The sequence below is a fragment of the Pagrus pagrus genome, assembly GCF_965226575.1.
Source record: "Pagrus pagrus genome assembly, chromosome: 13".
Lineage (NCBI taxonomy): Eukaryota > Metazoa > Chordata > Actinopteri > Spariformes > Sparidae > Pagrus > Pagrus pagrus.
In genome coordinates this window covers 15,672,320-15,685,620 of record NC_140197.1, presented here as the reverse complement: position 1 = coordinate 15,685,620, position 13,301 = coordinate 15,672,320, and the positions used below count along the sequence as shown (strand labels likewise).

At 41.1% G+C, this 13,301-nt stretch overlaps 1 gene segment (V, D, J or C); it reads right to left on the bottom strand.

Annotated features, from left to right (window-relative positions):
- Window positions 1-7,731: 7,731 nt before the first annotated feature.
- On the bottom strand, window positions 7,732-12,360 carry LOC311267495 (Ig heavy chain V region XIG14-like). The segment is given in 2 exons: window positions 12,318-12,360; window positions 7,732-8,036 (listed from the first exon to the last, which is right to left on the bottom strand).
- Window positions 12,361-13,301: the final 941 nt, after the last annotated feature.

The following is a 13,301-nucleotide window of genomic DNA, read 5'->3' as shown; positions in this document are numbered from 1 at the left end:
TACTGTTTTCGGCAAACCAAAAGTGGTGAAAAACTTGATTAAGTTTGGCCGTGACTTTCCTTAGAGGAATGGCCTCAGCGAAACGAGTAGCAACACACATCACGGTCAACAGAAATTCATTACCCGCCTTAGTACGGGGCAACGGACCCACACAATCCCATGTTTGAACGGCTCATTAAAAGCTGGAATAAGGTGCAGAGGGGCTGGAGGCACAACCTCATTTGATTTTCCCACAATCTGACAGGTGCGGCAAGTTTTACAGTAACATGCTACCTCTGCCTTCATACCAGGCCAAAAGAAATGTTTTAGGATGAGGTTATACGTTTTAGTGACCCCCAAATGACCAGACCACAAGTGTTCATGTGCCAACTGCATTACATGATGTCTACACTCCAGAGGAACAACAATCTGATACACTGTGCTCCAGTCCTCATCACTCAAATCTGGCTGTGAAACCCACCTATGCATCAGGACACCCTTGTCAACAAAAAATGATTGCTTCCCCCCACAGCCAGCGTTGTTCTCAGCTGCAGCAAAACATTTCGCTAGGGATGGATCACTTTTCTGGGCACTGATCAGCGCTTTACGCGTAAGTGGCAATAGGTCTGCAGGTGCAGACAGGTTGGTTTTTGCCTCCTTGGGCACGCAATCCATCCTCCTGCCAACAGAGGGCAACCTATCCTCAGTCAGAACAGAAGAAAACAAGGAATCACACAGGTCAACATCCTGAGCCTGCTTAGCAGACTGCGCTCGAGTGAGCACATTAGCAACAAATACTCCTGGATGACATTTAGCCAGGTCATCAGGCTCAGGGATGGGACTCGCAACCACTTCTGGCACAGGAAAAACTTTACCCCCAGCTACGTCATTCCCCATGATGAGATCAACACCGTCTATTGGAAAACAAGCAGGCTCTGCCACTGGGAAGAAACCGGTTATCAAATTGCACTGAATGTGAACAACGTGGAGGGGTGCTGGTACAAACCCCATTTCAATTCCCCTCACCACCGCACTCACATCACAGGCCGACTCCGCACCCAACGGCAGCACAGTTGAGAGGATGAGGGACTGTGAGCAGGCTGTGTCTCGCAGCACAGTGACAGGACGCTGGTCATCGGCTCTTCCTGTGAGGGAAACGAAACCTTGGAAAATAAACGGCTTGAAACATTCATCAGGCCCACCTGAAGCATTGGGCAGCTCCACCAGGGAGGAGGTTTTAATGAGCCCAACACCTTTGGGCTGCCTCAACACTGACACCTGCTGCTTACACCTCAGAGACTGACAGTCAACCACTATATGACCAGGCTTATGGCAAAAGAAACACAGCTTCTCTAAACTACCAGCCACCTGCGGCACAGAAGTTCGAGTAACTGGCACATCAGTTGAGGTTTTTAAAGTGGCACCAGGAAGAGATGATTCATGTTTAAACACTGATTTATGCATGAGGGCAAACTCGTCGGCCAAATACGCGGCCTGCTGCAGAGTGGCCACCTTTTGCTCATTTAAATAAATGACAATACGGTCTGGCAAACAGTTCTTGAACTCCTCTAGCAACATTAGCTCGCACACAGATGTTAGATCGTCAGCCCTACATGCAGAACACCAGCGGTCAAACAGAAGCCTATCTCCCGTGTGAAGTCAGCGTGTGTTTGGCCGGGTGTTTTCCTGAGGTTGCGAAATCGTTGCCGGTACGCCTCAGGCACTAGCTCATACACCCGGAGAATCGCGCTCTTCACCTTATCATAACTGAGACTGTCTTCCACCAACAGAGAAGAACAGGCCTCCTGAGCCTTGCCGGTTAGCTTACACTGTAGTAAAATGGCCCACACATCCTTCGGCCAGTGTAATGCAACCGCGAGACGCTCAAATGCACCAAAGTAAGACTCAACCTCACTCTCACGAAACGGGGGAAACTAACGAAATGTTCTTACTCACATCAAACGTGTTATCAGATGAGCGCACCCTACCATTAGAGCTGACCGTTTCCTTCCGCAGCTCCAGCTGGCGCATCTGAATAGCAGTCTCTGCCTCTGAAACTCCCGTTCCTCCCTCCTCTCCTGCTGGTCTAACTGCAGACGAGCTATCCGGAGCTTTAACCAAGCATCCACCTTTGAACCGGGAGACGACTTGACCGAGAGTGGTTCAAACCGAGGCAACGCAAACGGCTTCATCTCCGGCCCCACTCCCCCCATACCAGGAGTAGGGTAAACCGGACTTGACCGCGCTGCCTCCCCCCCCGAGGAGCGGAGCGGCCGGCAGTCAGAAGCTCTGGCGACCCGAGGCGGCCCTCGCTGGCGGCCACCAAGCCAGGAGAATCCGACCCAGGTACTACCAACACCCCTTGGCCAACTAAGCTGGTAAGTACAGCTGCTTTGAGCTCTCGCTTCACCCACGCAGTTGAAACAGGTACTCCATAATTAGCAGCAATATCAAACAAATCGCGCTTGCTACACAGTTCAAGCTGATCCACACTAGGATTAGCCACAAACTCATTAAACACAAAAGTCGTCATTTCGGCCAACCAGTCAATAAAGAAAAATCACACACCTAGCCGACAGCTAGTTTAGAGCAACACACTACTCGGCCAAAACAAATTACAGCTGATCGCCAAAACAAAATTCAATCACCTCACAGCAGCAAACGCGGTGATACTGACGTCCGACGCCACAGTTATTTTCCGCCCAGTCGGGCGAGAACCAACTCCTCAGATCCTACCTAGTATAACTTTACCTGATTATCTTCTGGAGCGTGCCGGGCTCGAGGCGACTTGAAAGGCTACCATCAGCGGCCGAGGCCCTGAAACGCCTGCCTCCGTCAGGGAAGATTATCCCCGTCCAGGATTATCCCGAAAATAAAAAAGGCAAAAAAACAAAAGAGTGCCCGATGGAAAGGCTGATTAACAACCAGGCTGGACACTCACCTATTCTTACCTGAGGAGCAGTTACTCGCACAGCAGCAACGCAACACAATGGCAAACCGGACGACCAGTACTCACCACTTTCACTAAGTTTCTCCGGCCCCTGAACGATCCCGGACGAGCCCCCAAATATGTTACGTCCCCGTAAGGTTAGGGGATGAAGGGAGTAACATAGTAAAAATAATAAAACGGGTGTAAGGGAGAGAAAGAAGCAAGTGGTAACGTTAACTCAAAAATAGCTGCTGGTTGGCATGAAAGATTTTTAATAATTTCAGTGTCAGCAGATGTTTGAAGACATACAGAGAAACTTGGAGCCTCGAGAGGAAAACAGCTGCTCAGGAACTGAAACCTGTGAGACAAAATGCAAAAACTACATCTGAGTGTTGAGAGTCAGTCAGTTAATATCAATGAGAACACAGAGTCTCCTTTAAGTAACAGAGGAGAGAGAAACTTGTCACTGATGCCCTCTAGTGATCTAATACAAGAAACTATAACATTATTTATCTTCTTCATATTATGACTCATTTAGATTTTACAAAACTGATAGACATTATTGTCTCTTAATTTATAGAAATGTTTAAATTTTGTAGTAGTTTTATTTCAGTGAAATGACAAAAAACATTGTTGTGCTGTCTTTGGGCCTTAATGTTTACTGTCAATATTTCTCAGTAGCAGTTTTAGAAATATAATATGTTTGATATAAAATATTCATGCTTGGGCTCTTCCAATCCAGTATAGATGAGTACTGTAGGTTTTTGTACAGCTGCTCAACCAACTCCCGTCACTGTGGCTCTCGAGCACAATAATAAACAGCAGAATCTTCAGTCTTCAGACTGTTCATCTGCAGATACAGCTGCTGTCTGCTGTTGTCTCTGGAGATGGTAAACCGGCCTTTGACTGATTCAGAGTAGTACTGGCTACCAGTATCAGTAGCAACCCACTCCAGTCCTTTTCCAGGAGCCTGTCTGACCCAGCTCATCCAGTTGCCACTAATTGACAATCCAGAGGCTGTACAGGTCAATCTGTGAGATTCTCCAGGCCTTTTAACCACTGGTTCAGATTCTGTCAGAGTCTGACCATCAACACCTGTTGAGACACAAAACAATCATTTACTATAAGTGTGTTGCTCTTTTAAGATAAATCTAGATCAGTGTAGATGTTCACCTGCCCAGCAGACAGTTAAAAGCAGCAGTCCTGTCCTATAGTCCATCATGTTAAACTGTGTGTCCACTGTTCTCTGTCATCCTCTCTGCAGTCAGATAAGTAGAGGAGGAAGACATCTGAGTTTTGCATTGACTCCTCCTCAGGAGGAAACAGTTGGACTGGAGATAGGTAACACTTTATAATAACGATCATTAGTAAGTCCTTTATAAGACATTAGTTAATGATGAACAAAACATTAATAAACCTTTGTAAATGATAAGTTAATACTAAATTAACATATCACAACTATGTTGTAAGTCACATGCAAATGACTTGTTAACCATGGAACATTCATGAACAAATCATTAGTAAATGATTACTTAATGATTTGTTAATATATTATGAATGACTTGTGAGTGATTATAAGAAATTATTATTAATGAAGGCTGTTAACATATCACAAATATGTTGCAAGTCATCTACAACTGATTAGTTAATTATGAAATATTCATGAAATAATCATTAGTAAATGTTTACCTAATGATTTGTTATGTAATGAAAGTGGCCTGTTCTTCATCTTTTATAACTCATGTGTAAATGTATAACTGAATCATCTATAAGTCATTTACAAGTGCTTTTGCATCCCCCTAATCTAAAGTGTAAACACCCCTCGCCGCACGGCTGTGTGAACAGGGCTAGTGCGGCAGCCAGGATGCGAACCAGCGTCCTGTGGTTTAAAATGCAATGGCTGGCAGCGTACTTAACTACTCGACTACCGTATCATAGTAACATAAGCACAAGTATACTATATAACATATATCCGCTAATATTAAATTTAAAAAAATCTAAACTACGATAACTCTTGTTAGGATTACTTAAGTTTAATTATACATAAATGTGCTGTATAAATAGGTGACGATTCAAATAGCTGGCTAATGTGGTAAATTGGTGTATTTTGAGAGAAGCAGTTTTACAAACAGACCATATACCCGCCCCTACGGAGCACTCAAAAAAAGGCGAAGGAACCCACCCAAGGCGGCATCCGTCATTCATTCATTCATTAATCCTAAAAAGAGTTATCATAGTTTAGATTTTTTTAAATTTAATATTAGCGGATATATGTTATATACAGTAGTATACTCGTGTTAATATTAGTATGATACGGTAGTTGAGTGGTTAAGTACACTGCCAGCCATTGCATTTTAAACCACAGGACGCTGGTTCGCTTCCTGGCCGCCGCACTAGCCCTGTTCACACAGCCGTGCGGCGAGGGGTGTTTACACTTTAGATTAGGGGGATGCAAAAGCACTTGTAAATGACTTATAGATGATTCAGTTATACATTTACACATGAGTTATAAAAGATGAAGAACAGGCCACTTTCATTACATAACAAATCATTAGGTAAACATTTACTAATGATTATTTCATGAATATTTCATAAATAATTAATCAGTTGTAGATGACTTGCAACATATTTGTGATATGTTAACAGCATTCATTAATAATAATTTCTTATAATCACTCACAAGTCATTCATAATATATTAACAAATCATTAAGTAATCATTTACTATTGATTTGTTCATGAATATTCCATGGTTAACAAGTCATTTGCATATGACTTACAACATAGTTGTGATATGTTAATTTAGTATTAACTAATCATTTACAAAGGTTTATTAATGTTTTGTTCATCATTAACTAATGTCTTATAAAGGACTTACTAATGATCGTTATTATAAAGTGTTACCGAGATATTTATCAAAACTTGGGAATTAATGTCCAAGAGTCTAACATGTTTTAGCTTCTGTAAAATGTCAGTCAGTATTAACAACACAACCACATTTATTCCATAAACACAAATGTTATTCTTAGTTCAAACATCTGACACATTAACATACAGGTTTTATTAAAGTTAATGAAATAATAATTCATCTTGTTATCAATGTTTTGTTTCTTATCAGTCACTTTGAGAACAGTTGGCAGCACATTAGAATATTTACAACAATATAATTAATCCACAGTTTAATTCTGATCAGCAGTATCACTTTTATGAATATTGCTTGAGTAATTGTCTTTTGAATAGATGTTGAATTATATTCTGATTAAGACAAACTGCTTAAATCATTTTCAACCGGTTTTCTCTTTTCAAACTAAATTCAGGTTATTTATGGTTTTACTGACTCACACAGTAGGCCTGGGTCATAGACTGTTTACAGCAATTTATGAGCTGTAGCTTTGCGGATAAACACACCGATCTCTTCGGCCCTTCTCCCGCTCTTCTGCTGCTCCTCTTGGGGTCACTCATTGTCTCCTAACTGCAACTGTAGTGTCTCCAGGCTCGTTGGGTAAAGCAGACAGGCCTAATCAAATGTGTTTCATTGTTAATTGGCCTCATTCAAAGGAAGATTATTTGTTTTCAAAGTCCTGACATGCTTCAGTGCTTCTCATACAGAGATCAGTGTTGTTCATTTTTTGTACAGCTCTGTAGTCGGCTGTGTCACTGTGGCTGTCGTGCACAATAATAAACTGCAGAGTCTTCAGACTGTTCATCTGCAGATACACCTGCTGTCTGCTGTTGTCTCTGGAGATGGTAAACCGGCCTTTGACTGACTCAGGGTAGTTGATGTAGCTACTGGCACTGTTGATATAAGCGACCCACTCCAGTCCTTTTCCAGGAGCCTGTCTGACCCAGTGCATCCCGTAGCTGCTGGATGTGAATCCAGAGGCTGTACAGGTCAATCTGTGAGATTCTCCAGGCCTTTTAACCACTGGTTCAGATTCTGTCAGAGTCTGACCATCAACACCTGTCAAGACACAAGTAAAATCTAAATTAATTACTGTATGTTTGTAATTCAACTTTACATCAAGAGATTTAATAAAATCTTCACCTGCCCAGCAGACAGTTAAAAGCAGCAGTCCTGTCCTATAGTCCATCATGTTAAACTGTGTGTCCACTGTTCTCTGTCATCCTCTCTGCAGTCAGATAAGTAGAGGAGGAAGACATCTGAGTTTTGCATTGACTCCTCCTCACAGGGAGGAACTGGATTGGACTTGGATCTCAGTTACTGTCCCATGAAACTGGAGAATGAATATTTACTGTACATGAGTCATTCTTTTAAGAGAAACTCTTGCATGTTTAGTATTATTTGAGCAACTATTTGACAAACACATCATTTAAGTTGGTTGCCCCTCATTATAAAGCACTGTCCATCATGACAAGAAATTGACAACAGATGAGCAATTTTACAATACCACTAAATATTTAGAATATTTTTGATTATATTTTAATAGGAAAAAACAAGAAAATGTTGAAGTTTTTTATGAGGCAATCAATATTTATGTTTCATGTTTTCTTTAGTTAAAGAGCTTTATAAAATGCAGTAATGAGCTGCAATAATATTTTCATTATTTCACTAATATATTGTTAGTCAGACAGAAAAGACACTTTTTGGAAAATGTCTATTCTTTATTATCATTATTGAATATTTTCATAAACTAGTTCATGTTTCTTTTAAATCTTCATTGATAAATGTCTGTTTCTTTCTTTACTGTAACAGTGAACTGGTGTTGAAATCATTAGTGGTCTGAGTGCTCCTCCTCTGTTGGCTTCATGTTACAAGTGTTCAGGCACTGAGGGGTTTTTGTTCAGGTCTACTGATGGTTTGTGTTATTGTGGCTCTCTGGCACAGTAATACACAGCAGTGTCTTCAGGCTGCACATTCTGTCCATTTAGAGTCACTGTTTTACTGGAAGAGTCTGTGTTGATACTGAACTTGTTCTTTAGTGAATCTTTGTAGCGAGAACCTCCAGCAGATGCCATCCCAATCCACTCCAGTCCTTTCCCTGCAGGCTGTCTGATCCAAGCTGTGAAGTAGCTGCTAACAGAATAAGAGACCTGACAGGTGATGGTCAGACGTTGACCTGGCTGCACAGTCACAGAGGCTGGCTGTGTCAACTGTTCACACTTCACACCTGGTAAAAAAAGAAAATGTTTTGTAACAAATGATCAAGTTAAACTCCAAAAGAAGAACTGTTGACTTTGACAAATCCAGAGAGACTCACATCCAGCTGCCAACAGCAGCAGCAGAGCTACAGAAAACATGGTTGATGTTGAAACTGACGTGCTGTGAACTCCACTGACAGCCTGATGTCAAGTTTTTATAGCAGAGTAACAAGGAAGCTCACTGAGTTTGCATAGAATCAAACACATGAAGCATCAATGTTGGTCTGACTGGAGCCAATAGAAGAGTCTGTTGACTGTTATTATATCTGCAGAGTGAAAACATGCCTGGAAATCACCTCTGCTTTACATATGATATTTTCATTTCATTACACACTCAACTTACAGAAATGAAACAGCTGTAAATGATTATCACAACTATTCTTAATGTGAATATTACATGAACCATAGATAATGGAAAACATATTCTTTAAAATCAGCATTACAATATTAATGATGATGTGTCATGGAAACAAAAGAGAAACCACCAAGAATGTTGCTTTCTATAAGACATGTTTACAGTGTGTTCAGCATGTTTTCAAATCATTAAAACACTTTAAATATGATGTGAGCTGTTTTCCTGAGATCATTTATTTACTGTCAGCACCTCCTACATCACATTTAAGATTAACTTCAAATGTAGGAACAGCTTGTTGTAGTTGCAGCATTTGATCACTTAGTGTACTTCCTGTATTTGCAGCAAAGTGACAACAGACAGCATCATGTAAACAGTATGGAAACTTCTGTCTGATGCTGCTGGTTGGCATGAAAGATTTTTAATAATTTCAGTGTCAGCAGATGTTTGAAGACATACAGAGAAACTTGGAGCCTCGAGAGGAAAACAGCTGCTCAGGAACTGAAACCTGTGAGACAAAATGCAAAAACTACATCTGAATGTTGAGAGTCAGTCAGTTAATATCAATGAGAACACAGAGTCTCCTTTAAGTAACAGAGGAGAGAGAAACTTGTCACTGACTGCCCTCTAGTGATTTTATACAAGAAACTGTAACATTATTTTCCACCTTCATATTATGAATAATTTAGACTCCACACAATTCAGAGACATTGTTGCCTCTTAATTTGTAGAAATGTTTAATTTGTAGTAGTTTTATTCCAGTGACCACATTGTTGTGTTGTCTTTGGGCCTTGTATCAACAAATAATCTTTATTTTGTTTTGTTTCATTTAATGTTTACTATCAATATTTCTCAGGAACAGATTTAAAATTATAATATGATTATGTGTGATATGAAATACTTCATGCTTGGGCTCTTCCATGCCAGTAAAGATGAGTACTGTAGGTTTTTGTACAGCTGCTCAACCAACTCCAGTCACTGTGACTCTCGAGCACAATAATAAACAGCAGAATCTTCAGTCTTCAGACTGTTCATCTGCAGATACAGCTGCTGTCTGCTGTTGTCTCTGGAGACGGTAAACCGGCCTTTGACTGACTCAGAGTAGAATTGGCCGCTGTCATCAGAATAAGTGAAGGCAATCCACTCCAGTCCTTTTCCAGGAGCCTGTCTGACCCAGGCCATATTGTAGCTGCTGAATGTGAATCCAGAGGCTGTACAGGTCAATCTGTGAGATTCTCCAGGCGTTTTAACCACTGGTTCAGATTCTGTCAGAGTCTGACCATCAACACCTGTCAAGACACAAAACAGTCATTTACTATAAGTTTGTTGCTCTTTTAAGATAAATTAAGATCATTGAAGATCTTCACCTGCCCAGCAGACAGTTAAAAGCAGCAGTCCTGTCCTATAGTCCATCATGTTAAACTGTGTGTCCACTGTTCTCTGTCATCCTCTCTGCAGTCAGATAAGTAGAGGAGGAAGACACGTTTTGCATTGACTCCTCCTCACAGGGAGGAAACCGCTGGACCGGATTTATTTAATGAAGTTGGGGGATTAATGTTTTAACATTTGTCTGTCATATTTCATTTCTGTAAAAAGAAAACAAGAAAGAGCTGATGCGTTTCCTAGAGTTGGTAGGCTACTATCGCAGCTTTTGCAAAAACTTTTCATCTGTGGTTGAACCATTGACCGACCTTTTAAAAGCTAAAGCTGAATATATTTAGTCTTCAAAGTGTCAAAGTGCATTTGACAGTGTAAAAGCCTTGTTGTGTTCAGCCCCAGTGTTGGCAGCACCAAAACTTGATCAGCCCTTTAAGCTTCACACAGATGCCAGCAATGTGGGTATTGGTGGCGTCCTGTTGCAGGAGAATGTGGAGCGGGTAGACTGCCTCGTGAGCCTCTTCTCACGAAAATTTAACAAGCATCAATACAACTATTCAGTGATTGAAAAGAAGGCTTTGGCACTTGTTTGGGCTCTGCAGCATTTTGATGTCTATGTCGGCTCTGGGGTATCTCCGTTGACAGTTTTCACTGACCATAACCCCTTCACCTTTTTGAAGTCACCGCATAACCCTAATCAGAGGCTAATGAGGTGGTTGCTGCAGCCATATAATTTGGACATCCGACACATTAAAGGTATAGTTGGTAATTTTGGAGAGCTAGCAAGATTTGAAAGTGGCACCTCGTCTAAGCTCCATCCCCTTCTCCCCGTCCCGTCAGTGCTCCGTCCAAAGCCCCGCCCCCACAAACTTGAACGCGCATCAGACAGTCCGTCAGCAGGGCAGAGGAGAGCCGTTAGCATTGGGCTAATACAAGCTTCAAAAGTAGCTAAGTTGGCTAACGTTACATATTTCATGAAAATAACAAATCCCCCCGAAGCAAAACAAATAATTACCTGTCCAACAGAAAGACAGCAACCTCTGCATCACTTCTGGAAGTGCTACTTTTGGCTGCAGGCAGAGGGGGGTGTCGGCAGGACGAGACATGAAGGCATCTGATTGGTTCTTTCCATTCGGACCGAATGGCAGGGATTGGTCAGAGTTTTTACAGGCCTGCAGCTGCCACAGAGGTCTAATTTGTTTCGTTCCTTTTTCTGAACACATTATGTTATAATAATAATGTTATGTTAATGTTATTATGACTACTCTCAGGATGGAAAGACCATTTCACCCAGTAAAACAAAAAGTGTTTCTGAACAGGATTACCAACTATACCTTTAAAAGCAGCAGTCCTGTCCTATAGTCCATCATGTTAAACTGTGTGTCCACTGTTCTCTGTCATCCTCTCTGCAGTCAGATAAGTAGAGGAGGAAGACATCTGAGTTTTGCATTGACTCCTCCTCACAGTGTGTAACTGGAATCCACTTGGACCTTACTGTTACTGTTTGGTGAAACTTGAGAATGAATATTTACTGTAATACATGAATAATAAGTCAAAGATGCATTTTTGCATGTTGCATTTGTGCAACAGACTGAAAAACACATTATTTAAGGTGATTGTGTTTCATTGTTGCGCAGTCTGCGTCACGTGAAGAGATGAGAAACGTTTATAGGTTTTAAAATACCACTAAAGTGAGTATTTCTAATTATGGTCATAATATAATTCTGTTGATTTTTGGACAAAGTGTTGACAAGTAATGCCATTTTCAGGACATCAGAGGAAAGAAAATCCCTGTAGGAATGAAGATGGGGTGAAAAGCTTTGTAAAACACATGACATTAAATATTTCTTTCATTAATTCACATGAATGCTGTGAGTCAGACAGGAGACACTTCATGAAAAATGTCACTACTATTGTTAATGTATTTTAATGAACCATGTTATATTTACTTTACTTTATCATTGATAAAGTAAAGTGTCTGTTCCTCTCTTTAATGTAACAGTGAACTGGTGTTGATATCATTCCTGGTCTGAGGGCTCCTCCTCTGGTGGCTTCATGTTACAAGTGTTCAGGCACTGAGGGGTTTTTGTTCAGGTCTACTGATGGTTTGTGTTATTGTGTCTCTCTGGCACAGTAATACACAGCAGTGTCTTCAGGCTGCACATTCTGTCCATTTAGAGTCACTGTGTTACTGGAAGAGTCTAAATCGATACTGAACTTGTTCTTAAGTGACTCTTTGTAAAAAGTGGTGCATCCAGTACATCCACTTATAATCCACTCCAGTCCTTTCCCTGCAGGCTGTCTGATCCAGTTTGTACGATAGCTGCCAACAGAATAAGAGACCTGACAAGTGATGGTCAGACGTTGACTTGGCTGCACAATAACTGAGGCTGGCTGTGTCAACTGTTCACACTTCACACCTGTTGAGGAAAATATGTTGAACATTGAATGAGTGTAATAACAGTGAACAGTCAGTGTGCTGTGATCATACTGTCAGTGTCTCTGCCTCAGTGAGACTCACAGGATCCAGCAGCCAGCAGCAGCAGCAGAGCTACAGAGAACATGGTTGGTATTGAAGGTGATCTGATGGGAGCTTCTCTTCTTCTGCTGCAACTGACAGCATGATATCAAGTCTTTATAGCAGACTGTGAGGAAGTTCACTTTGCATAGAGAAGGACAGTGGCAGGATATAAAAGACGGATCAACTGTCTTGTTACAAGTAGTCAGAGCTTGGAGTTGTGTTGTGAACATTTATTCAAAAAATATGAAAGAAAACGTGTTTATTATTTAAAGCATAGTTTAATGTTAAAGTATTTATTTTATTTTTTTAACAAATATTCTAACAAAAGACAGATGAGTCAAACATTCACATTTACACTCAGATCACCATATTATTTACTGTTTCCACTCTGAACTACATATGTAAAGATGTTTCTTTGATCAGACCTAAAACATGATTTCAGCAGCCAGACTGTTGTGCTGTTCTTGGCTATTTTTATGAGGGGGTGATTGTTACTGTAAAACATTTGTTTTCTTGGGTTTCCAATGGTTATTGTAGTTGGTAAATGATCTTTCTACTTAATTTTTTTCACAATTTTTATAATAAATTAACAACAAAAGAGAAGAGCAAAGAAAATGCAACGCTGTGTCATCCCAGTCCACTAAAGATGAGAAGGCTACTGTAGGTTTTTGTACAGCTGCTCAACCAACTCCAGTCACTGTGGCTCTCGAGCACAATAATAAACAGCAGAATCTTCAGTCTTCAGACTGTTCATCTGCAGATACACCTGCTGTCTGCTGTTGTCTCTGGAGCCAGTAAACCGGCCTTTGACTGACTCAGAGTAGATTTTGCTGCTACCACCACCACTACTGATAGCAGAAACCCACTCCAGTCCTTTTCCAGGAGTCTGTCTGTCCCAGCTCATAGCGTAGCTGTGGAATGTGAATCCAGAGGCTGTACAGGTCAATCTGTGAGATTCTCCAGTCCTTTTAACCACTGGTTCAG